This window comes from Cricetulus griseus, chromosome 8, assembly GCF_003668045.3.
Source record: "Cricetulus griseus strain 17A/GY chromosome 8, alternate assembly CriGri-PICRH-1.0, whole genome shotgun sequence".
NCBI classification, from domain to species: Eukaryota; Metazoa; Chordata; class Mammalia; order Rodentia; family Cricetidae; genus Cricetulus; species Cricetulus griseus.
In genome coordinates, this window is record NC_048601.1 from 98,886,751 (window position 1) to 98,913,789 (window position 27,039).

At 42.1% G+C, this 27,039-nt stretch overlaps 7 non-coding genes across 7 annotated transcripts; 4 read left to right on the top strand and 3 right to left on the bottom strand.

The window, feature by feature from the left end:
- Trnac-gca lies at positions 1 to 72 on the top strand. The gene has a single exon. It is a non-coding gene; the product is annotated as a tRNA-Cys (tRNA).
- A 2,095-nt stretch (positions 73 to 2,167) lies between these two features.
- On the bottom strand, positions 2,168 to 2,239 carry Trnac-gca. The gene has a single exon. It is a non-coding gene; the product is annotated as a tRNA-Cys (tRNA).
- Positions 2,240 to 3,141: 902 nt separating this feature from the next.
- Positions 3,142 to 3,213, bottom strand: Trnac-gca. Its single transcript has one exon. It is a non-coding gene; the product is annotated as a tRNA-Cys (tRNA).
- Positions 3,214 to 10,244: 7,031 nt separating this feature from the next.
- Positions 10,245 to 10,316, top strand: Trnac-gca. The gene has a single exon. It is a non-coding gene; the product is annotated as a tRNA-Cys (tRNA).
- A 1,421-nt stretch (positions 10,317 to 11,737) lies between these two features.
- On the top strand, positions 11,738 to 11,809 carry Trnac-gca. The gene has a single exon. It is a non-coding gene; the product is annotated as a tRNA-Cys (tRNA).
- A 4,047-nt stretch (positions 11,810 to 15,856) lies between these two features.
- On the top strand, positions 15,857 to 15,928 carry Trnac-gca. Its single transcript has one exon. It is a non-coding gene; the product is annotated as a tRNA-Cys (tRNA).
- Positions 15,929 to 22,819: 6,891 nt separating this feature from the next.
- Trnac-gca lies at positions 22,820 to 22,891 on the bottom strand. The gene has a single exon. It is a non-coding gene; the product is annotated as a tRNA-Cys (tRNA).
- Between the last annotated feature and the right edge of the window lie 4,148 nt (positions 22,892 to 27,039).

The window sequence follows — 27,039 nt, forward strand, 5'->3', positions numbered from 1 at the left end:
GGGGGTATAGCTCAGGGGTAGAGCATTTGACTGCAGATCAAGAGGTCCCTGGTTCAAATCCAGGTGCCCCCTTATTTATGTTGGATTCTGGTTATTGACCTACCACATTCATCTTAGTGAGGCCACTCATGAAGTTAGAAAGTCTTCATTTACTGAAGTTTCTAGAACCAGTTCTTCTATACCCCATTAATTCTATGGGCTACATTCTCAGTGACACTATAATCACCAAAAGGCCAGAAGCAATGGGAGTTGGAGACAGGAGATTCTGGAGGCTCCTGGCTGTTAGCCTACAGTGTATTTCCCAGTTTTAAGCAATAAGAGACACTCTGCTTCAAATAAATCAGAAATTGAGGTCTGACATCTCATGCTTTCCTTGCACCTTCCCATGTGCTCCATGGTATACATGTGCCCTCTTGTAGAAACACATCAAACATGCATGCATGCGTGCATGCACACACACACACACACACACACACACACACACACACACACACACACACACTCCCAGGGTTGGGAAATTACAGTGTCCTTTCTCTTCTTCATACTACTTTTTATTCTTGGTGAGTCTGGTTCCCTAGGGAACAGGAGATAAGAGTCACAAAGAACATTATGCCCTTTGGAGAGGCAGTGCAGGGATGCAGTAAAATGAGGAGAGTCTACACAGGGACAAGGGCAAAAGTCACAGGTAGAGCAATAGGCTACATGTCAGGTAACACCAGACCCAAGATTGTATGCTGCTGGCCATGTTATGCTCCTGAGACCATAGACTCTCTGGTTTTCACTCCTCCACAATTCTGAGGACTGATTCAGTTCTCAGGTTTATCTTCGTCTGATACACTGAGGGTGTATGCAAATGGAGACTAATAGGTAGGAAGAAGAGAGACAATGGAGGCTGCTCCATCCTTGCTCAAGAAGGTGGGTACAATGGCCCCTTCATCTTAAAATGTGATTCTGCTATGGCATGGTCATTATGAGGCTTGTCTTCTTTAGGCCTGATTTATCAAATGTTTTCCACATCTGTAGCATAGAAATGATTATGTAAAATTAATAGCTATAAACAACCCATGAGTCTGAATCATCCCCAGAGTGTCTTAGAGACAGATGTCATTCTCAGGTCCTGTTCCCAGAGAATCTGGTTCAAGGATTCTCAAGTGGAGACCAAGAACATTTGCTTCTGGCCTACCTTGCCCTACCTGCCATGTGTTCTTAGATTTGCAGTACCACATATCTAATTCCTTGTGTGGAGCAGGCCATGAATCCAACAAAAAGGGCTGGTTACACTCATAAACTGCCATGCAGGTCACTATTGCAGTTCACAGAGTCTACACATTGGTGAGACAATTGATAACTTTGTAAGTACCCTCCAGCAGGATGAAAGTTAATCAACAGGAAGGAAGGTTCCTGGTCAGTGCCAACTTGGTTCACATGTCTTGTGACTAATTTATGTGATGTCTTCAGCACATAGGTTTTTCTCAGAAAGTTCTCTTGTGCAATTGAGAGCAATGCCAATGGACTGTGCTGTCCTGGGGGGATCTATGGGATACCAGAGAGTAATTGGAATTGCCCTACACAGGGGATATGATTTTCTGAGAATCCATGTTTGTCAAATAAAACATCCCAGTTCCAGGGATGGGACACAACCTTTTGTGGTGTTGGTGAGGGGTGTCCTGGAGCCCCAAACATATTTATCGTCTTCTAGTGTCAAGAGTTCCTGTTGAAAAATTATCTACCCTCATAAATTCTTGTCCTGTATGCATCAGTTCTTGTAGCCTAGGTTTTTAAATCTTCCCTTTGGTCTTAGATTTCTTTAACATTTGCTACTGAGGTCACATTTCACTCATTGAACCCTGTACTTGCAAAAGTCTGAGTGAAGCCCACATCTTCCTTCCTTTGTGATAAATTTTCTTTCTTTGTCCTTCTGACGTCTTCAGTTTCTGACCATTATGCATATTAGGTAGAGTGTGGAGTCAGAGTCATGAGTGTCTGGGCCCTTGGGTGAGAGTTCTGCTAGGATACTAAGTTGTCCTGGTTCACACCATCAAATTACTACATTATGAAGCCCAGAGAGGGAGGCTCTCAAGTTTATTCATCACACCTCAACTAATGGAGACTTCCATGCCTCATTGATGTCCTCCCCATGATTAACTACCAAAATCATACCTAATTAAGGGGGCACCTGGATTTGAACCAGGGACCTCTTGATCTGCAGTCAAATGCTCTACCCCTGAGCTATACCCCCACTTATAGGTAAGGTAACCTCTCATTAGCACCTCTTTCACCCTGGCATCACACCAAGGCTCCCTACGTGTTCATGATCTACTGGTTCCTCCTAATGATCTTGGCTTGAAAGATTGTTTTATTGAAGTCTGCCTTCCTCCTTTCCCCTCTCCACACTTGGGCAGCCATCTCAATGCCCACTCTATTGAGGGGGTGCTAAAGACATGAGCTTTGGCCCTGGAAAGGACACTTAGCTGTGGTGTTTTTCTTGAGTTCACACATAAGTTTCTGTAAAGGACCAAAACAAGAGCTGATGGGTCTGGGTTTTCAATGGACCAAAGCTGTAGCCCGGAGAGACTTTACCTGTCCTCCAAGATATCAGAAGGCTGCCCTTTACATCATATATTCACTCAACAAACACCCATGGAGCTTCTTAAGGTCTGGTCACTATGAGCCATGCTGAGGACACAAAGGGAGGTCAGCATTTTCCTTTTCCTCAGAGTCTCAGTCTCAATAGGAGACAAACTCATGGATCAAGTCTTTCCTCAGAAGGAGCAGGAGCCAAGGCACAGTCTAGTGGGGAGTAGCATGTAAGGCACACCCTTTCTGGGGGGTTCAGCAGGGCCTTCCCAAGGGGTTGAATATAGAAAGTTGCCAGAGTAAGAATCCCACTCCTCAACTTCATAGGACTCCTCTTTGCTGACTTCCTGCACTGACTGAGCCCTGTGCAACCTTGGAGGGCAAGCCTGTACCACAACATGAGTGTGAACTGAATGAGTCTCACATTGAGTCCAGGATGAGCTCCTCTCAGAGAGGAGACCAGGGACCAGGCATGAACAGAATCCAGGAACACAGTACATTGGTTGTCTCTATGTTAACCAGTACTTCAAATTTTGTCTGTTGTATCTAAAAGATACAGTAGGAAGGGGGCACTTGGATTTGAACCAGGGACCTCTTGATCTGCAGTCAAATGCTCTACCCCTGAGCTATACCCCCATCTGATTCATGTATCTCTAATAAACATCTTTGAACCTGTATGGCCACTCCCTGAAATGTGTACTTGCTAGTATTCTGCTGTCATTTGCTTTCTCCTTTGAGGCCCAGCCCTGAGCCAACTGCAAGCCTTTCTTCCTCCTCCTCATGTCCTGTTCTCTCCTATCTGAATTCACAGCTGGGACAGAAGCACTGATGCCCAGAAGCCTACATACAGCTCCTTCTACAGCCCCACCTGTAAAGCCAAGCTCAAAGGATTGGGTCTTCAGCAATTAATGGTTTATGAGGAGAGAGAACAGTTTTTTAATTGGTGTGACTCATGGTATGTCAACAATATTCCAGTGGATGGCTCCACACCCAGAAGTGTGGGGATAGTACAAATTGGAGGACACAAAGCTGGGGTTGTAAAGGTGGGATGGATCTGTGAAGAGGAGTTAAAAGAAGGCATTGAAGGTGAATATGATCAAAATACATTGTATGAAATTCTCAAAAGCTAATGAAAATATTTTCAAAGAAACAGTTTTTTTCTCTTCGGTTATAGGGTCTTACCATCAGGTTGTGAATAGTTGGCGATGCTCATTTTGTTCATGCAGCCCACTTAGCCACCAATTCAGCCAGGTATAACAGATTCCTGGCCCTGGAGGTTTTATTTGGTGGCATTTCAATTCATGTGATATAGGTATATATTTTAGGGAACCTCTATTGAAGTAGGCTTCCACATCAGTTTCAAAAGGCCAGTGCTAATTGTCTCTCCCCATAGTACTTCTCTTTCCCTTCTTTCCCATTCTCCTTCCTGGTTAAATCTTCTATTCTAATTTCCCATTATCTCTCCATAGTGCTATATGCTCTTTTTCCCTTCTTTGGAAGATCCTTTCCTACCACATGGTGGCTTAATATGTACCTAACCTCTGTGGTTATTTCAGATGTAACTCACAGATCAAATGTTTAAAAGCTTGCATCTGCATATAAGAGAAAAATCCAATATTTGATTTTTTATTATTTAAACCTCATTCAGGATGATTGTTTCTAGCTCCATCCATTTTCCTGAAATTTTGAAATCTTCATTTTTCTTAATGTCTGAATAATAGTCCATTGTGTACATGTCCCACACTTTCAATATCCAATGATCAGTTGATGGATGTCCAGCATGTTTCCTGTCTCTGGATATTATGAACAGAGCAGCAATGAAAATGGATGAGTAAGTACATTTTCTGTACAAGGGAGAGTCCTTTGGATAGATACTTAAGGATGGGATTGCTGCATCTTGAGGTTGACTTATTCTCTGAAGCCAACACTTGTTTATGTTGTAAACATGGAGAAGCTAAGCTGGTGCTCTACTTCCTCATCCATATTGAGAAATACTCATGGTGCTGGAAGGTCCACACATTACCAGAGGAGATAGGTAATCATCAATATCACCCAGATAAAACCCTGTTACCTATAACAGTCATCTGCTTCTAAGACACACTGGTTCAATATTGACATGAATGTTATGGGAGTAATCACAACTTTAATTTATTATCTTTATTTGATGTGAAATATCCTTCTGTGAATATGTTTATTTTATTGCTTGTTGATTAAACCTGCCTCTTTAATTTTGGCAGTGTTGTTTAACAGTTAAAAGACTGTGTGGGCAGAATAAGGTAAAGATTTCCAATAAAGCCAGTTTCAGATGAAAAACCTCTAAATGTTTAAGCTGTGTTTAAAAATATATGTAGGCTGTGAGAAAAAAAGAAACAGGAAGAAATAGATTAGCTTGGTGTCTAGGTACATGCCTTTATTCCCAACACTCCAGAAGCAGAGGCAAAAAATAGAGTAGCTGGGCAGTGGTGACAGATGCCTTTAATCCCAGCACTCAGGAGGCAGAGGCAGGGAGATCTCTGTGATTTTAAGGCCAGCCTGGTCTACAGAGTGAATTCAAGGGCAGCCAAAACTACACAGAGAAACTCTCTCATAATAGAAAAAAATAAAAATAAAAGAAATAGAATAATAAAAAGCCACATAAAGATGGAAAATACTCACAGAATCTGGATACTATATGTTAAATTGTCTTTAAATTGCTGAGGAAAGAGTTATAGCTGCTAAAATACATTTGAATATATATGCTGCTAAATTAATACAACTTATATATTTTTAAAATGCTTTGACTTCAAAATTTAAGTCTAAAGACAGGCTACTTGGGAAAAGATTTCTTGCTTGTGTTTTCACAGAAATGAAAAGCTCTGGATTCCTTCCAGAATAAATTGGTTTGTTCAATCAAGACCCCCTGAAGCAGTGGCCCAAATGATCCTACATCCAAAACAGCTGAGATGATGTAGCCATAGATGACTACGGCCAGATTTCTGTGTTTTATCATGATCCATATGGTATGGACATTGCCCCCAACCAGCAGGAAGCAGTTTGGAATGAACGACGCTCAAATTCCCAAATTGTTTAGAAATGTTTGTTTTCATTTAAATGGGGTTCATTATAAATGGTAATGATCACAGCCAGTTCCTTTTTAAAGAAAAAAGAGGGAATAGGATATGGAGATTAATACATTGGTATGGATTTTCATTTATTGATACAAATTTAAGGTCAATTTTGTGATATGCATAATTAAATACAGATTATATAGTCACCAACAATAATCACAACCTACAGTTAGGTTAGTTATGTTTTCTAGATATACAGAGATGTATTTGAGATGGATAGATAGTCTTCAAACCTTTCAAAGATCTACAGAATACATGTCATTTAAATGGTTTAGGGTCCTTCTTGACAGTGAACCCCACTGCTCCTGGCACACCAATTACATCAGAATGGAGAATGGGCATCGAATAAACTCATTATGGAGTTTGCCTTCAACATGGAAAGATTAGCCATTTGGGCAAGAAACTGATCTTGCATGGACTGTTTGTTGCTGCATAAACTGGATATGCAGGACCCACAAAAAAGTGACTGATGAATTTACAAAACAAGATGAGCAGTCTTGAAGGGTTCCTGCTGAAATAGACAAGTGTGCCAGACACACTGTGGCCTATGGGCTGAAGATGGATGCCCCAACTTTACAGAGGAATTTTGGTTGACTGTCCAGGTAGTGAAATGTCTCTGTCAATTCTAGAGTTTATATATTATCCTTCTGTGGTTTTTGATGGAGTTAAAGACAGATTGTCATGGTTACAGTTTTCTTCAGTTATTATAAAAGATAAGTTACCCTTCTATTTATTTAGACAGAAAAGAGGAGATGATGGGAGATGTCCTTCTGTGTATGTTTATCTTATTGGTTGTTGAATAAAGCACTGTTGGCCAATAGGGCATCAAGTAAGGCTGGACTAGGAGTTGAGGAAGAATCTGGGAAATGTAGTAAAAAGAAGTCTTGAGATACAGGCAGGAAGTGACATTGCAGGCAGACTCATATATAAGCAGGACAAACCGGAAGTCATCCCTTCTCTCTTCCTCTTTCTTTTTCTCCTGCTCTCTGCTCTGGAGCCACCATGTGATCCACCAGCAAGAGAGGGCCCTTACCACCAGCATACTTCATAAGTTACGTCTTTTGATTATGGTTGATAAGACTGAGCTAGCATATAAGAAATTCTACTGAATTGGAGACCAGCATTGTTAAGTAATATAAGACTCTGTGTGTAACTTGGGACCTTACTGAGGCTGTGGGCAGAACTTGGTGGCCTGGCAGAGTGCGCCCACATGGCAGTAGGGCTTGACGAGAAGATTTATTGTTACAATTATTATTAAATTTTTTGTGGGAGACCGAATATCTCTGTTATGGAATATTTTGGGTCCCAGTCTCTGGCTGCTGTAAACAGTGGTGGTGCCAGGAAGCTCAGATCACCATTGATTTGTTAATTGCCACGAGGCTACTACTGTTTACCATGGCCTCTTATTTGCATCTGTATGTGCCTAAGCATCTGGGTAGGCCCTCACCTGGGTGGAGGAGCTAGAGGTGTGTGAATAACTTGTGAGGACAAAAAGTTAGTAGTTAAGAGGCAAGTGGCCAGAGCAACGAGGGAACAAAGAGAGAAATGGTTGCCTCGTGGTATTAGCAGGATGGTTAAGAAACACCAGAAAAGATGGCTAATAAAGAAATGACTCTAGTTCCACAACATGGAACTGAGAGCTCTCTGAAGATGACAAGATGCCTATGTTTGATCTTTATCGCCATTGGGTTGCTCGGAGCTTCCAGGTCCACACACCCCCACTCAGGTAGACCCTCATGGACTGAGGCTGAGACTTGCTGGGTCACGACAATTTTTATTGGAACAGGGTTTCTCTGTGTACTCTGGGCTGTCATGGAACTTGCTCTTTAGACCAGGGTGTCTTGGAATTCATAGATCCATCTGCTTCAACCTCCAGAATGCTGGGACTGAAGGTGTGTGCCACCACCACCTAGCATAACCACAACTTTTAAAACATTGGGTTTATGCCCAATTACATGAGATGGAACAACTATCAGACAATGCTAAACTGACCATGACTCTGAGATGAAATAGGGCATGGGCCCTTGGAGAAAAACCTTCTACTATTTCTTTTGCTAAATGAGCATGGCAATAAAATGACTCCTAAAGACACATTGCTATACCCATAGATCAGTGCTTTGCTCAATCCATATCAGAGAATTTCTCCTCATAGTACACGGAAATTAACCCAGAGACCCACAACTGGACAATGTACAGAGAATGAGAGACTTTGCAGCACTCAGTCCTAAATGGGATGTCTTCATCAAACCCTTCCACTAAGTCTCAGGGTTCTGTGTTGAAGACGAGGCAGAAAGGTGGTAAGAGCCAAAGGTGATGGATGACTCCAAGGAAACAATGTCATAAACTTTGTATTTTCCTTTGCACCTCTTGCTCCTTTTCATTGTAGATTTGTGTAAGAGTGATGAGCAATACCACATGGCACAGTCAACAACAAGCTGTCTTGGAATCTCCTCTGACATCATTAGTCCAAAACTCTGCACTTTAGCCTCTGGAAGATTTTTAAGACAAAGACAAGTAGCCACATTCTTTGCCAAAACATCATGATGACTAAGTCTCTTCCTCTCTAAAGCTGTTTGAGCTGGACCTCTACAACCACATTGCTCTGAGCACTGTTTCCCAAGCTCCTATTAACATTGGCATATTAAGTACCACTTAACCCATTCATCTGCTTTCAGAAACCAAAGTCCTATCTTCTTCCGTAATCCTCCAACAAGCAGCATGGTCAAGTCTGCCATTACAATAACTCAGGCCATGATATCAATTGCTCACTTACTATTATGTATTATTATAGTGTTACTTATAGTTACTATACTGTACTAGTGCCATGAAATCACCATGATCAAGGCAACTTGTAAAGAAAGCACTTATTGAGGGGAGATTGCTTACAATTTCTGAGGTTAGTTCATTATCACCATGGTGGCAAACATGGTTCCATATAGACAGGCATCGCACAGAGACAGTAAATGACAGTTAACATCTGATCCACAAGAAGAAAGCAGAGAGTAACATTGGGCCTGATATGGGATTTGAAACCATAAAGCCCCCTTCCAGTGACACATCTCCTCCACAGTCCATACCTCCCAATCCTTCCTAAACAGTCCCCAAGTACAAACCAAACATAGGAACCTATAGGGGTTGTTCTCATTCCAAAGCCACATTATTTCATGAAAAATCTTTAAATTAAATGTCCAGATTCTCAGCATAGAATGGGGAAAGAATTATAGGTCACATGAGGAACACAAAGGCTAGAAGTTTACTTCTATTTACCTCTCACACAAAGGGTTCATCTCCCAAAAGAAGGAATGTCATTTTGTTAAGAAACATTGGAGAACTTGCAATCTATGAAAGAGAAACTTCCACACAGAAGAGATGGTGGTAAAGAAGCATCTCATGGTGAAGGTGAAGGAAGTCACAGGGCCTTTATCATCAAACAGACCTTTGGGTCAACCAGAACAAAAGGATCTGGAGCCCAATTCACTCCTGGAAGACAAAGTAGAAATGTTCACTATCTGATGACCTATGTATGGAAAATTGTTCTTAAAGCATTTCATAGAGAACTTAAGGTCTGTGGAAAATGTACATGTGTAAAGGATATGCCATAGTTTATCCATAAGGCTGATATAAGCTTCAGGAATATAAAAAATTCTACCAGATGACTTCTTCCTGTTTAGAATGATGCACATTCAACATAACACAGTGTTAAAAATCATCATGATAAAAAAATAGACGGTCAACCAACTAAAGGTTGGGTCATGAAATTAATGGGAAAGAGAGTATTAAAGAAGAAAGGAAATACACTTTGCATCTATTAAGTCAGTTAGTTACTGATGTCTAGACCTGATTGAATAAGGCATACCATGGTGTATGTATTTTGCATAAGTGCACAGAGAAGAGAGAATGGTTTCCTTTGTGTGACAGGAGCAATAAGAAAAGAATTTGTAGAGGCTTTGTGCTTCTTTCTCAATAATGTTTTACATTAATAATGAGTTTTCACAATAATTGAATTGTGTCATATATGTTGATGAAAACAAACGGCAATGAGTCTATGTAGTGGTGATAGACCTGAAGGCCACGGTAGAGACCACATCTTCAGCATTCCCTGACCCTCTGTGTCCTCCTACTATGCTGTCATAGCTCATGGATGACAAACTCGGGCCTGAAGAGACATCTTTACCATCAACTCAGAAACCACCCTCAGGGGCTAACGCACAGATCATCCATAGACTGGAGAGACGAAGTCACATGCAGGGACCACATAGTTCTCCAAAGAAGTTAGGCAGGATCTCTTCACACTCAGAACATGGGAATAACTGAAGAAGTCATGCAGGTAAATCTAATGTCCTTTGTCATGGCTTATGTCTCTCTGTCCCAGTTGTGCTATTCACATAAGCTGATATGTGTGTGGGAGGAGCTGACATGACAACAGCAGACTGGAGAGGCACCTGTCTGGGATGAGTTTGTGGAGGCAGTGGTGCCGGAATGTCCAATATAAAGTATAAGTTAGGAATGTTGAACATACTATGAAGTTGAAAAGAACTTATTAAACATTTTTGACAGAGAGGGGGTATAGCTCAGGGGTAGAGCATTTGACTGCAGATCAAGAGGTCCCTGGTTCAAATCCAGGTGCCCCCTATAATAAATTTATGAATTGTCTTCTGTTCATGGATTGTCTTCTGTTTATTGCACGTTTGATCCTAAACAAAGCTGCCTCTTTTTACATGCTCAGTGTCCCTCCTACTCCTATTAAATGTCTCCATTATTGTTGTATATATCTAGTTTCTCTGGCTGTGCAGCCTTTAAAGAGAAGGCAAGGACATGATATAGAAATCTGCAATTTCCAGGCACTTCAGCCTTACAGACAGCCATTGTCCAGGGACCATAAATGAAAGTCATACCATAAATTATGTTCCTCCATGCTGTCTTCTGAACATGTGGTCAGAAATAAGAAGACAAAGCCCAGAACTGGGCTGGCAGTGGAGGGTGGGCATTTCCCATGTGAGCTTTTCCCCCCTTCAGATGGGTGGAGTACACTAGGAGAACATGGCCTACAGAATCAACTAAGCTGGGCTCATGGGGCTCCAAGACTGAAGAGGCAATCATGGCACCTGCAGGGAACTGTCTAGGTCCAGTGTATATATGGTTGTTTAGCTTGGGGTTTATGTGGGACTCCTAATAGTGGGAGTGAAGATGTCTTTCAGTCTTTCCCATGCTCTCAGTACCTTTTTTACTATTGGGTTGTCTAATCTCCTTGCATCTCATTGTGCCAGGTTTATTGATATCACCAAAAGGTCTTCTCTTTTCTGAAGGGAAATGGAGGAGCAGTGGTTCTTGAGCGGAAGGAGGAGCATGAGGGGTGACTGGCTGCTTTGGAGGGATGGGAGGCTGAGGTTGGGATGCGTTGTATGAGAAAAGAATCAATAAAAATTCAAAGGAAAAAGTATGGGCCTGAAAACTTCAGAGCTGAGGAGGGCATCTCACCAGACAGGTCTGGCTGCTTCTCTTAAGTAGGTCTGAGGGGATCTGTAATTTAACTTTATAATTAGAACACATCACCACTCAGATGAAGTTTATTAAGTGGGCGCATTGGTACCAGTGAGAGTATAGAACTGGAATGAATTACACCTGATAGTGTGTCATTCAGAATTGTTCACAGAGATTGTAGAGACACAACAGACACTGGGTCCCTCCCAGAGAGTCTGACCAAGGAGTTCTCAGTGGACAGAGAACTTCCCCTTTGCCTACTCCTGCCTCCCCCTCACCTCCAAAGGACATCTAAGCAGGCAGTGCATTTGCATATGGCCCCATTGGATGGGTTGAAGAAGGCTAGAGCTGCAGGCCCCCTGAATTTAATGCCCCTGCCTCAGCTAGGATCTAAAGCAGGAGGATGCTAGTCATTCCTGAGTACATGGCAGTCATGTGCAGAGACAGCACAGGGTTGGGCCTCATAGGAGGAAGCAGATGATGGCAGAGCACTGGCAAGTGCACCTGTGTTGCTAAGAGCCAGGGAGTGGCCATGCAGGTTCTGAGTGTCTGTGAGACAGTTACAGACAGGTGGGGGTATAGCTCAGGGGTAGAGCATTTGACTGCAGATCAAGAGGTCCCTGGTTCAAATCCAGGTGCCCCCTTTCCATGTGATTTTTGCAACCTAAGTGACCATATTCACAGTATGGACCTACTTACTTGTGTCAGATGGATTGGACCCAAGCAGTGATGGCAGGTCTCTGCTATCACCCATCAGACTCCTCATTAGTATAAGAATGTGACAGCTGGTTGTGTATATAAGTTCAAGTCTTCAAAGTCATCAAGTCCTCAGAATTTTTAGAACACAGAGTGAGTTCTCTAAACCTAAAAATGCAGTGTTTAATTATAAACAACCATTGGTGGTTCTCAGTCAGAGTATGGAAGTCAACACACAGATGCAATGGACAGCAGGTAATGGACCCTAAAGAAAATGGAGTGAGGCCGGTCGTTGGTGGCACGCACCTTTAATCCCAGCACTTGGGAGGCAGAGGCAGATGGATCTTTGTGACTTCTTGGCCAGGCTGGTCTAGAATCGAGTGCCAGGATAGGCTCCAAAGCTATACAGAGAAAACCTGTCTCAAAAAAACAATAAAATAAAATAAAATAAATGGAATTGGGGTACTGGAATGGTATTCCCCAGCAGTTGGAGACATCTAATTGGCTCATCAGAGCTGGTGATTTGGGATCTCAGGATGACAGAGGTGACATATCAGAGCCACAAATCATATGGATTCCAGAGACCACAGGCGTAATGCTAATGGGCCTGGTTCACAGCCAGTGGTGGCACCTGACTGGCATGTGTTCTAAAGGCTTAACATCTGTGCTGTGGCACCCATGTGACAATGTTTTAAATGTCACTCCTTGTAACAAACTTCCCACCAAAGACCCTGACTTTCTTGGCAGCTGTTCTCTGTGAAGGCCCAAAGAGCCTCACCGAGTTGGATCTCTGGTGCATATCATGGGGAGCTGCCTGATGTTTTTACTGAAGGCACAGAGGGGACATGCAGACACCCATACACTTTGCACTGTATTGATGGCCTCAGTGCTTTCTACAGACAGACTGAGATTTTGTAAACCAAACACAGAATTAAATCTGCACAGTGCTGGGGGCACAGTGTCCTTGTCTCTTGTGTAAATTGCCACATCAGTGACAGACTCCTGTGGAGTTTGGAGGATGTTGAAAGACAAGTTCCATGTCTCACAAGAGCCTTTCTTGGGATATTTTTCTGTAATGAGTGACAGTGGCAAGGAAGAGCCAATGCTGAATCCAGAAGTCTTCTGGAATATTCCTGTGAAACCCTGGGGAAAGTTGATGGTTAGTAGTCACCAAATACAAACAGCATGCTGTCTATTTCTAGTAACATGAAAACATTTACCTAAAAATCATTAATGCTCATCTGGAGAATCACACACACACACACACACACACACACACACTCACACACACACACACACACACACACACACACACACACACAATACAAAGGCACACACACACAGCCTCTCTGTAAACTGTATATTACGGTTGTGCTGACTCCACAGTGCATTGAGCTGTGGTAATCTTCTGTTCATGTTATTTGCTTACATATTTGTAGGAATTCACCCATGAGGCTCCTGAGCCTGGTGTTGATGTAATGGTTTTACCTCTTTGGAAAAGTCTTGTTCTATGGATGAAATCTACAGTGGAGGTATGTTTACTAGATAGAATGCAAATGAATATTTTCCCAAGAAGAAGCTTTCTGTGATTGTCCTGATCATCTTAGGTCAATCACAAAAGTTTGCTATAGCCTCCCTGGTTTCCTCTCTCATTCTGTCTCCACACTCTGCATCCTCTGGCTGCTGTCCTCTCTTACATCCTTGGCCTCGGTGAGGTCTTTTACCCTCACTGTGATGCTTCCTGAGAAAGGGTTCTCAGGTCAGAGATACCTGAAGCCACTTCAGTGCAGGCTGTGGGCTGAGCTCTGACTACCTGGTCCCTGCTGATGCTGAGATGATAGATTAGGTCAAGCATGGGGCTAAAATCTCTCTGATTTTAACATTTTTCTTTCAAATATAGGAGCAGAAAATGATGAGGCAGGAGAGCAGAGGGTGAAAAGCCCAGAAATGATTTCACAATACAAGCTTCTGCTGAGGGTCAGAGCCGGGTGGAGTGTAGCAGGCTTTCTTTTGGCAGCCAGTCCCCAAATCATGACATGGAGACTTATTCTTAGCTATGAATGCTCAGCCTTATCTCATGCTCATCCCAGCTGCTTCCGAGAACTTATTTGAACCTGCCTTTTCATTTGCCTTTTGCTTCTAGGTTTTTAATTTTCTTTCATTTTGTATGTCCTACTTCCTTTCTTACTCTGTCTGGTGCAGGCTTCCTGGATGACTGGCTCTGGGGGTCTCCCTCTCTTTCTCCCCTGTTCTCTCCTCTCGCCTTCTTCTATTTATTCTCTCTGCTCACCAGCCTCGCCCAGCCCTCCTCTTCCTAGCTATTGGACACTCAGGTTTTTATTAGACTAATCAGGTGCCTTAGGCAGGTAAGCTAAAACATAAACACATCTTTACATAAGTAAACAAATGCACCACAAATGCAACACATCTTTGCCTAGTTAAATGCAACTCAAACAAATGCAACAACCTTTACATGGTTAAAGGAATATAACACAACACAAACAAATGCAACACATCATTGCTTAGTTAAAGTAATATTACACAGCAGTGGGGAGAGAACAGCCAGGGTTGAGAACTTGGAGGCAAAACCACAGGAGGGAAGTAGAGCAGGACTCCAGCCCTGCACAGTGGGTCTCCACCTGAGGCCACATACTGCTGTTGGGGAATATTATTTTAAGGTGTGTGACTTTTGTTTATACTGCATTTGTTTAACTCTGTCAAGTTGTGTTTCTGTGCCAGTCTAATACAGCTGGAGGTCCTAATAAAGAGCTGAATGGCCAAGAGTGATGCAGGAGCAAGGAAAGACAGGGCTGGTAGGCAGAGAGGAAAGCTATGATAAACATGGAGTAAAGAGAAAGAGAACAAAGAGAGGACGCCAGGGGCCACTCAAGCAGCCATGGAGTAAGGAGGAAAGTAAGATACACAGAAGTAAATAAGGTAAAAGTCCAGAGGGCAAAGGTAAATGGGATGATTTAAGAAAAGCTGACAAGCAACAAGCCAAGCTGAGGCCTGGCATTCATAACTAAGAATAAGACACTGGGTAAAATTTACCTGGGAGCTGGGTTGCAGGACCCTCAAAAGAGCACAAAATCCAAAAGAGATAAAACATCTTACCACACATTGCTGAGTAGCAAAGGCTTCAGTGTGCTGGGCACACATGGATTCTGGGTGTCTTGAGGTAGGTCTGTGGGAAAGACATGGTAATTTACGCCTGAGAGAGTCCTATCTGAATGAGGTCCTTGAGGTCCTTGAAAATGAGACGTTCCATGTGTCCTAACTACATCCCTGCGTGAGGCAGTGCAAGTGGCCTGGGCCAGTGAGGGAATCTACACAGGTGTAAGGGTGAAAATCAGAGGCTCTTTGTCAATCAAGCCCTGCTCCAAGACTCTGTCACTTGCTGATCACAAGTTAGCAACCACTGTCCTGTGCCATGCTGAAGACACCAAAGTCTCCATAGGTCCCTTGTCATCATTGTGGACTTGGTCATTAAGCAGGAGTGTTTGATTTGTTCTTAATTTAATCACTGTCTTTTTATTTCGCATCTACAGCACAAAAAGGCAGAGAAAAGAGGAATAACATCTAATAGTGTGTAGGTCAGAATTGTTCACAGAGATTGTAGAGACACATCAGACCCTGGGTCCCTCCCAGAGCGTCTGACCAAGGAGTTCTCAGGGGACAGAGAACTTTCCCTTTTGTCTACTTCTGCATCCCACTCACCTCCAAAGGTCAGCTAAGCAGCCAGTGTATTTTCATATAGCTCCTTTGGATGGGTTGAAGAGGGCTGTAGCAGCAGGCCTCCTGAATTTAATGCCACTGCTTCAGCTGGGGTCCAAGGCAGGAGGATGCTAGCCATTCCTGAGACACTCATGTGCAAAGACAGCTCACAGCTGGGCCTCATAAGAGGAAGAATATGATGGCATAGATTACCTGTGATGTTAATAGCCAGGGAGGGGCCATGCAAGATCTGAGTGTCTGTGAGACATTTATAGACAGGTGGGGGTACAGCTCAGGGGTAGAGCATTTGACTGCAGATCAAGAGGTCCCTGGTTCAAATCCAGGTGCCCCCTTGCCAGGATTCCTTTTGGATGCCAGATCATAAAATATCTCATGTTGTCTTTGAAGAACCAAAAACACCCTGTGACCACCTTGTTCCTTGTCCCTTGTCGTGGATGTTTCCATATTATGTCCTGATCTTTGTTCACCTGGGTGCTGCATGCTACTCATGCCCTATCTGTGTGCTGCTTTCTGAGGCCCACTCAGGTCACAGTCACCCATGCTAAGTCATAGATTATCCTCTAAGGCTGTGAACAGGTGGCTCACTCACTGCAGGAAATTGAGCTTAGAGGAGTCTTGGAGTAGAACTAGCTTCTAGTGGCTCTTGCTTAATCTCCTCTCTGGAGCCCCATGAAGGTGTTCCTCACTCCTGGTTACCCTGCCCTGTCAATTCTAGTCCTGTCACCTCTGTGGAAACATTTTACCCATTAGTTGTCTTCTATTTAGAATAAAACTTTGTGAAGTAAAAAGACAATGTTTTATCTGTCTGTATGTACTCAACACTGTAGGGAGACACGGTAACCATGCCTCCTAAGGGCCAGCTACAAGTGTACTTCACCACGCCCTGAAGATGACAGGGTCCAGAAACTACCAAGCTACTCAAGTGTTTATTGAATGAAGATATCACAGAGTGTCCTAGTGTCTTCCTGAGTGCTTTGATCATGGGGAATACTCTCCCTGAGCTTCATCTGAGGGTCATCAATTACCAAAGACCAAAAGGTCTTGTCCTATCTCTGTGTGAATTTATGGACAAACCCACAGACAGGCATTTTTCAATGTCAACGCTGATGCCTTTACCACACCCTGAGAGAGAGAGAGAGAGTGTGTGTGTGTGTGCATGCGCATTCGGCTACTCAAAGCTGAAGAGGGCAGAGGAATGGGAGACATCAATGTAGAAAACCTGTGGATTTCTGGATCATTAACAGCAGATCATGAACATGTAGGTATCCTGGGTGTTGAACGAAGGTTGAAGAGATTCTAATGAAGTATTAGCTGTACTCAGCCTCTTTGGGGTATAGCTCAGTGGTAGAGTTTATGATGGCAGCTCAAGAAGGTCTTCTTTCAAATCCTGGTGCCCCAATACGTATCTAGTTTTGACCTTTTACATAGATACCTACTTTTAATTTCTTCTTACTACGCTCTAGTGTTAAAATATTTTCTCCTTGAACCAGTAAATTCTAAGGATATATTGTTGTGTTTCTTTACCCCAAATAAATTAGAATCACTTGAAGTATCTATAAAAGGTCTTTTTCCCAGGCCTTCCCCCAGAACAATTAAATCACAGTAAGAGTGTGGGGCGTAAGCATGGTGAAGGCTCTCCTGTGCCTTCCTGACTCCTGGAAAGTGAAGTGGGAACCAACCTTACACTTCCTGGGAGCCCCTGCAGGACAGGCTGCACCATCCCTCCTTTGTCGGCCCAACTACTCTGCTCTAGACTTGTGCTCATGTCTCCAGCACCTGTGCTCTGGAACTTTGCTCATATCTCCAGCATCTGTATTCTGGGCCCTCTCCTTTTCCCCTTGTTGGAGGCCTTGACTTGGGCACATTGCCTAGTCCTTACCAAATCTCCAGATACCTGAGGGAACCCAAACCGTCCAGCACAGCATCTGCTGCCATCAAAGCCTTGGTCCTGTACCCACTCAGAGAGGTGATTGCTGGGCCTTTTCCTTTCCCTCCTCGTTGAAGACCCAAATCCCCAGAGACCTGGGGGCAGCCCAAACCATACAGCACTGCATTTGCGGCCATCTGAATCTTGGGCCTACATGTACCAGAAGTGGCAATAACTTCACCCACTGGAAGGAAAGATGGGTAGAGACAGTGTAAGAACACATTCTACAACATAAAGAGTGATATGATACCACCAGTGTCTAGGGGCTCTACACCAGCAAGACGTGACATCCCAACTCAGATGGAACAGAAGAGAATGACCTTAAAACAACTTTACGAAGATGATAGAGGCCTTTAAAGAATAAATGTGAAAATCCCTTAAAGAAATGGAAAAAAAGACAAAAAAAATGCAAGAAATCAGCAAATCTCTTAAAGACAGCCAGGAAAGCCAAGAAAACACAATCAAGCAGGTGAAGAAGACAATTCAAACAGTTCAAGACTTGAAAACTGAAACAGAGGCAATAAAGAAAACACAAAATGAGGGAATGCTGGAAATAGAAAATCTGAGTAGGGATCAGAAACTACAGATGCAAGCCTAACCAACAGAACACAAGAGATGGAAGAGAGAATCTCAGGTGTTGAAGATACACTAGAGGAAACAGATTCATTGAACAAAGAAATGTTAAGTCCATCAAATCCTTGACACAAAATATCCAGGCAATATGGGACACCATGAAAATACCAAAGTTAAGAATAATAGGGATAGAAGAAGTTGAAGAAGCTCAGCTCTAAGGTGCAGAAAACATATTCAACAAAACCATAGAAGAAAAGTTTCTCAACCTAAAGAAGGACATGCCTGTGAAAGTACAAGAAACTTACAGAGCACCAAATAGACTTGACAAAACAAAACATAACAAAAGAAAACAAAACAAAACTCCCCTTGACACATTATAACAAAAAAAGCAAACATACAGAATAAAGAAAGAATATTAAGAGCTGCTAAGGAAAAAGGCCAAGTAACATATACAGGCTGACATATCAGAATTATACCTGACTTCTCAGTGGAATCTCAGAAAGGCTGAGAAGGTCCTGCATAGATGGTCTACAAACTAAGAGACCACAGATGCCAGCCCAGACTACTATAACCAGCAAAGCTTGCAATCATTATGGGGAGAAAAACAAGATGTTCCATGACAAAACCAGATTCAAAGAATATCATATCACCCATCCAGTCCCACAGAAAGTACTGGAAGGAAAACACCAACTCCAGGTAATTAGCTATACTCACAAAATATAGGCAATAAATAATCTTACATTACCAAAAGCCAAAAAAAGAGGGAAACACACACACACCACCAACAACAACAAACACAAAAGAAACAAAAAAGAACAATCAATGGTCACTAAGATTCCATAATATCAGTGGTCTTATTTCACCTATAAAAAGACAAAGGGTAACAGAATGGATATGAAGACAGAATCCATCCTTCTTCGGCATACAAGAGACACACTACAACTTAAAAGACAGACATAACCTCGGAGTACAGGGTTGGAAAGATTTTCAAATCCAATGGACCTACCAAAAAAGCTTGTGTAGCTATCCTATTATCTAATATGTTAGACTTCAAAGTAAAATGAATCAAGAGATGAAGTAAGTTCATATTTATCACAGGAAAAATCTGTCAAGATGAAGTCTCAACTCTAAACATCTATGCTTCAAATACAAAGGCACCCACATTTTTAAAAGAACTGTTACTTGAACTTAAATAGCACATGAAAACCCACATACTTATAGTGGGAGACTTCAACATTCCACTCTCACCAGACAGGACTATCAGACAGAAACTTAACAAAGAAATAAAGGAACTAAGAGAAATTATGACTCAATTGGGTTTAACAGACATTCCATACAAAAACAAAAGAACATACCTTCTTCTCAATGCCACATGGAACCTTCTCTAAAATCCACCATATAATCTACAACAAAGCAAACCTCAATAGATACAAAAACATTGGAATAACCCTCTGTATCTTATCAAGTCACCATGTTTTAAAGTTAGAATTTAACAATAACACAAAATGCAGAAACCCTAAGAACTCATGGAAACTGAACAATGCTCAGTTGCATCACTCCTGATTCTTACTGTGTTCTCAGCCTTTGAATCCTTTGTCCAAGGTTTAAATGTCCCCAGTGATATGTGACAAAATGATCCTACTTATAGTCTCAGAAACCACAAAAGGCCACCTTAATCCATCTCCTGGTGACTGGTATCCTTCCTGGTTCTCCGCATACTGCGCACATTGTGTGACAAGAAAACTCAGATGTCTGGGATTCACCATCTGCTAGCTCACCAGTGTAAAGTGCATCCAGCAGGCTATGTGTGTTCCTTGGATTCCAGATCTTTCAGGTGACTCTGTTTTCATCATATTTAGAAGATGGGGTGGGTTCCCTAATCTTCAGCCATGGCAATTTCAGTAGCATGAACCAGCATCTGCATCTAGAACTATGTGTGGAAGCCAGCACAACAACAGGAGTTGGCGGTGGACAATGAGCCCAAAGATGTGGGCTGTAAGAAGGGAGGTGGTTTTCTGCCTAAACTGGAGAACTCCAACTGATTCTCCAGAGCTGGGTATAGGGGATTCCCGTCAATGGGAGTGAAGCAGACTGCCTCTTGGATTACAGGCTGATTGTTGGAATGTGGACATCCAATAGAGGTTGTTGGCTGGCACCTCTTCTAAATTTTCAGGATTCCTGCTCTGGCTGTCATGCTTCAGCATTTTAAGTTCATTGGACTCAAATTTTCAGACACCATTTGCTACAAAACCATGTGTATGGCCAAGCAGAGCCTGACATGGCAGGAGCTCCATGGACAGCTCCACAGCCTGCAGTCTTTGCTGGAGACACAGAAGGAGCATGCAGACCCACAACACTGTGCAGAAGACTCAGCTATTTCTGCACAGTGACTAAGATGCCCCCCAAATCCAATTGTCACAATGCTGTCTAGTGAGTGGCTCATCATGCCACTTGTTGCACTAACCTGAGAAACTCTCTCTCTCTCTCTCTCTCTCTCTCTCTCTCTCTCTCTCTCTCTCTATCTATCTATCTCCTGTGTGTGTGTGTGTGTGTGTATGTGTGTGTGTGTGTGTGTGTGTGTGTGTCTGTGTGTGTGTGTATGTGTGTGTGTGTGTCTGTGTGTGTGTGTGTGTATGTGTGTGTGTATGTGTGTGTGTATGTGTGTGTGTATGTGTGTGTCTGTGTGTGTATGTGTGTGTGTGTATGTGTGTGTGTGTGTGTGTGTCTGTCTGTGTGTGTGTGTGTGTGTGTGTGTGTGTGTGTGTGTGTGTGTTATGAAGAATCCAGATGCAGAGGCACATATATGTAATCAAGAGCTCTTAAGCAAAAGTGGCAGTTGGACACAGGAGATTCTGGAGGGTCCTGGCTGTTAGCCTACTGTATATTTCCCAGTTTTAAGCAATAAAAGGCACTCTGCTTCAAATAAATCAGATATTGAGGTCTGACATCTTGGACCTTCCAATGTGCTCCATGGCAAACATATGCCCTCTTATAGAAACACATCAAACATGCATGAATGCTTGCCTGTGTACACACACACACACACACACACACACAACAGTGTTGGGAGATTACAGTGTCCTTTTCTCTTCTTAATATTACGTTTTATTCTTGGTGAGTCTGGTTTCCTAGGGAACAGGTGCCGAGAGTCACAAAGAACATTATGACCTTTGGTGAGGCAGTGCAGAGATGCTGTAATGAGGAGAGTCTACACAGGGACAAGGGCAAAAGTCAGTAGTAGAGCAATTGCCTACATGTCAGGTAGCACCAGACACAAGACAGTATGCTGCTGGCCATGTTGTGCTCCTGAGACCATAGACTCTCTGGTTCTCATTCCTCCACAAATTCTGAGGACTGATTCTGTTCTCAGGTTTATCGTCTTCTGATACACTGAGGGTGTATGCAAATGGAGACTAATAGGTAGGAAGAAGAGAGACAATGGAGGCTGCTCCATCCTTGCTCAAGAAGGTGGGTGCAATGGCCCCTTCATCTTAAATGTGAATTCTGCCATGACATGGTCATTATGAGGCTTGTCTTCTTTAGGCCTGATTTATCAAATGTTTTCCACATCTGTAGCATAGAAATGATTATGTAAAATTAATAGCTATAAACAACCCATGAGTCTGAATCATCCCCAGAGTGTCTTAGAGACAGAGGTCATTCTCAGGTCCTGTTCCCAGAGAATCTGGTTCAAAGGATCTCAAGTCGGGACCAAGAACATTTGCTTCTGGCCTACCCTGCCCTACCTGCCATGTGTTCTTAAGTTTGCAGTACCACGTATCTATTTCCTTGTGTGGAGCAGGTCTCAAATCCAACAAAAAGAGGTGGTTACCTTCCATGCAAATCACTATTGCATTCACAGAGTCTACATCTTGGTGAGACAATTGATGACTTTGTAAGCACCCTCCAGCAGGATGAAAGTTAATCAACAGGAAGAAAAGTTCCTGGTCAGTGCCAACTTGGTTCACATGTCTTGCGACTAATTTATGTGGTGTCTTCAGCACATAGGTTTTGCTCAGAAAGTTCTCTTGTGCAATTGAGAGCAATGCCAATGGACTGTGATGTCCTGGGGGGCTCTCTGGGACACCAGAGATTAATTGGACTTGCCCTACACAGAGGATATGATTTTCTGAGAATCCATGTTTGTCAAATAAAACATCCCAGTTCCAGGGATGGGACACAACCTTTTGTGGTGTGGTGAGAGGTGTCATGGTGCCCCAAACAAATTTATCATCTTCTAGTGTCAAGAGTTTCTGTTGAAAAATTATCTACCCTCATAAATTCTTGTCCTATATGCATCAGATCTTGTAGCCTAGGTTTTTAAAATCTTTCCTTTGGCCTTAGATTTCTTTAACATTTGCTACTGAGTTCACATTTCATTCATTGAACCCTGTACTTGCAAAAGTCTGAGTGAAGCCCACATCTTCCTTCCTTTGTGATACATTTTCTTTCTTTGTCCTTCTGACATCTTCAGTTTCTGACCATTGTGCATACTGGGGAGAGTGTGGAGTCAGAGTCATGAGTGTCTGGGCCCTTGGGTGAGAGTTCTGCTAGGAGACTAAGTTATCCTGGTTCACACCATCAAATTACTGCAGTATGGAGCCCAGAGAGGGAGGCTCTCAAGTATATTCAAGACACCTCAACTAATGGAGACTTCCATGCCTCATTGATGTCCTCCCCATGATTAATGTGGAAAATTAACTACCAAAATCATACTTAAGTAAGGGGGCACCTGGATTTGAACCAGGGACCTCTTGATCTGCAGTCAAATGCTCTACCCCTGAGCTATACCCCCACTTATAGGTAAGGTAATCTCTCATTAGCACCTCTTCCACCCTGGCATCACACCAAGGCTCCCTACGTGTTCATGATCTACTGGTTCCTCCTAATGATCTTGGCTTGAAAGATTGTTCTATAGAAGTCTGTCCTCCTCCCTTCCCCTCTCCACACTTAGGCAGCCATCTCAATGCCCACTCTATTGAGGGGTGCTAAAGACATGAGCTTTGGCCCTGGAAAGGACACTTAGCTGTGATGTTTTCCTTGAGTTCACACATAAGTTTCTGTAAGGGACCAAAACATGAGATGATGTGTCTGGGTTTTCACTAGACCAACGCTGTAGCCTGGAGAGAACTTTATCTGTCCTCCAAGATATCAGAAGGCTGCCCTTTACATCATATATTCACTCAACAAACAACCATGGAGCTTCTTAAGGTCAGGTCACTATGAGCCATGCTGAGGACACAAAGGGAGGTCAGCATTTTCCTTTTCCTCAGAGTCTCAGTCTCAATAGGAGACAAACTCATGGATCAAGTCTTTCCTCAGAAGGAGCAGGAGCCGAGGCACAGTCTAGTGGGTAGTAGCATGTAAGGCACACCCTTTCTGGGGGGTTCAGCAGGGATTTCCCAACCTAAAGAAAGTCATGCCAATGAAAGTACAAGAAGCCTACAGAACACCAAATAGACTGGACCAAAAAAAAAGGTCACCTTGCCACATAATAATTAAAACACCAAGCATACACAACAAAGAGAAAATATTAAGAGCAGCAAAGGAAAAAGGTCAAGTAACCTATAAAGGCAAACCTATCAGAATCACACCTGACTTTTCCTTGGAAACTCTGAAAGCCAGAAGGTCCTGGATCGATATTCCACCTACACTAAGAGACCATGGATGCCAGCCCAGACTACTATACCCAGTAAAGCTTTCATTATAGATGGAGAAAACAAGATATTCCATGCTAAAACCAGATTCAAACAATACATATCCACCAATCCAGCCCTACAGAAAGTACTGGAAGGTAAACTGCAGCCCAGGGTAGTTAATTTCAACCAGAAAAACATAGGCAATAGATAATCCCAATTTTTCAACAGTCAAAAGAAAAAAGACATAGAATCCCACACATAATCTTGCCACCATCACCAAATCAAAAACAAACAAGAATGAACAATAATCAATGGTCATTAATATCCATCAACATTAATGGTCTTAACTCCCCTATAAAAAGACACAGATTAGCAGAATGGATAAGAAGAATCCTTCCTTCTGCTGCTTACAAGAAACTCACCTCAACCTCAAAGACAGACGGTACCTAAGAATTAAAGATTGGGGAAAGATTTCCAATCAAATGGACCCAAGAAACAAGCAGGGGTAGCAATCCTAATATCCAACAAATTGGACTTTAAACTAAAATCAGTCAAAAGAGATGAAGAAGGTCATTTCCTACTCATCACAGGAGAAATCCATCAGGATGAAGTCTCAATTCTGAACATTTATGCCCCAAATACTAAGGCATCTACGTTTGTAAAAGAAACATTACTAAAACTCAAATCACACATAAAACCACACACACTTATAGTGGGAGATTTCAACACCCCCCCTTACACCACTAAACAGGACCTCCAGACAGAAACTTAACAAAGAAACAAAGGATCTGACAGAAGTTATGACCCAAATGGGTTTAACAGATATCTATAGAACATTCCATCCAAACACAAAAGAATATACCTTCTTCTCAGCGCACATGGAACCTTCTCTAAAATTGACCACATAGTTGGCAGCAAAGCAAACCTCCACAGTTACAAAAGAATTGAAATAACCCCCTGTATCTTATCAGATCACCATGCATTAAAGCTAGAATTCAACAACAACACGAATTACAGAAAACCTACAAACTCATGGAAATTAAGTAACACCCAATTGCACAATTCCTGAGTCGAGGAAGAAATGAAAAAAGAAATTAAAGATTTCCTAGAATTTAATGAGAATGTAGACACAACATACCCAAACTTATGGGACACTCTGAAAGCAGTACTAAGAGGAAAGTACATAGCACTAAGTGCCCACATGAAGAAACTGGAGAAAAGTCACACTAGAGAATTGACAGAACAACTGAAAGCTTTAGAGCAAAAAGAAGCAAACTCACCACAGAGGAGTAGATGCCAGGAAATAATCAAACTGAGGGCTGAAATCAATAAAGTAGAAACTAGGAAAACAGTACAAAGAATTAATGAAACAAAGAGTTGGTTCTTTGAGAAGATCAAGAAGATAGACAAACCTCTAGCCAAACTAACCAAAAGGCAGAGAGAGAGCATGCTAATTAACAAAATCAGAAACGAAAAGGGGGATATAAAACCTACACCGAGGAAATCCAGAGAATCTTCGGGTCATACTTTGAAAACCTGTACTCCACCAAATTCGAAAATCTGAAGGAAATGGACAGTTTTCTGGATATCACTTACCAAAATTAAACCAAGAACAGATAAGCAGTTTAAATTGACCTATAATCCCGAATGAAATAGAAGCAGTCATCAAAAGCCTCCCAACCAAAAAAATCCCAGGGCCAGATGGCTTCACTGCAGAATTCTACCAGAAATTCAAACAAGAGCTAATTCCAGCACTCCTCAAACTGTTCTGCACAATAAAAGCAGGTGGGTTATTGCCAAACTCTTTCTATGAGGCTACAACCACTTTGATACCCAAGCCACACATATGACTACAAAAGAGAACTACAGACCAATATCCTTCATGAATATCGATGCTAAAATACTCAATAAAATATTGGCAAACCTAATCCAAGTACATATCAGAAAAATCATCCACCATGACCAAGTAGGCTTCATCCCAGGGATGCTAGGATGGTTCAACATACGAAAATCCATCAATATAAACAAACTGAAAAAGAAAAACCACATGATCATCTCACTAGATGCTGAAAAAGCCTTTGACAAAATCCAACATCCCTTCATGATAAAGATCTTGGAGAGAACAGGAAAAACAGGAATATATCTAAACATGATAAAAACAATATACACCAAACCAATAGCCAACATCAAACTAAATGGAGAGAAACTCAAAGCATTTCCTCTAAAATCAGGAACAAGACAAGGCTGTCCCCTCTCTCCATATCTCTTCAATATTGTACTTGAAGTTCTAGCTATAGCAATAAGACAAGAAAAGGGATCAAAGGGATACAAATTGGAAAGGAAAAAAGTCAAACTTTCACTCTTTGCAGATGACATGATAGTCTACATTAGTGACCCAAAAAACTCTACCAGGGAACTCCTACAGCTGATAAACACCTTCAGCAAGGTAGCAGGTTACAAAATTAACTCAAAAAAATCAGTAGCCCTACTATATACAGATGATAAATCCAATGAGAAAGAAATCAGGGAAACATCACTTTTCACAATATCCACAAACAACATAAAATATCTTGGGGTAACACTAACCAAAAAAGTGAAATGCATGTACAATAAGAACTTTGAGACTTTAAAGAAAGAAATTAAAGAAGATACCAGAAAATGGAAAGATATCCCATGCTCTTGGATAGGTAGAATTAACAAAGTAAAATGGCAATCCTGCCAAAAGCAATCTACAGATTCAACGCAATCCCCACCAAAATCCCAACACAGTTTTTCACAGACATTGAAAGAACAATACTCAACTTTATATGGAAAAACAAAAAACTCAGGATAGCCAAAACAACTCTTTACAATAAAGGATATTCTGGAGGCATCACCATCCCTGACTTCAAGCTCTATTATAGACCCATAGTCTGAAAAACAGCTTGGTATTGTCACAAAAATAGACAGATAGGCCAATGGAATAGAATTGAAAACACTGATATTAACCCACACACCTACGAACACCTTATTTTTGACAAAGGTGCTAAAAATATACAAGGAAAAAAGATAGCATCTTCAACAAATGGTGCTGGCACAATTGGATTCGGACATGCAGAAGATTGCAGATAGATCCATATCTGTCACCATGCACAAAACTTACGTGCAAATGGATCAAAGATCTGACCCTAAATCAGCCACACGGAATCTTCTAGAAGAGAAAGTGGGAATTACCCTTGAACAAATTGGCACAGGAGACATTATGAACATTATGCCAGTAGCACAGACATTGAGGTCTGCAATTAATAATTGGGACCTCCTGAAA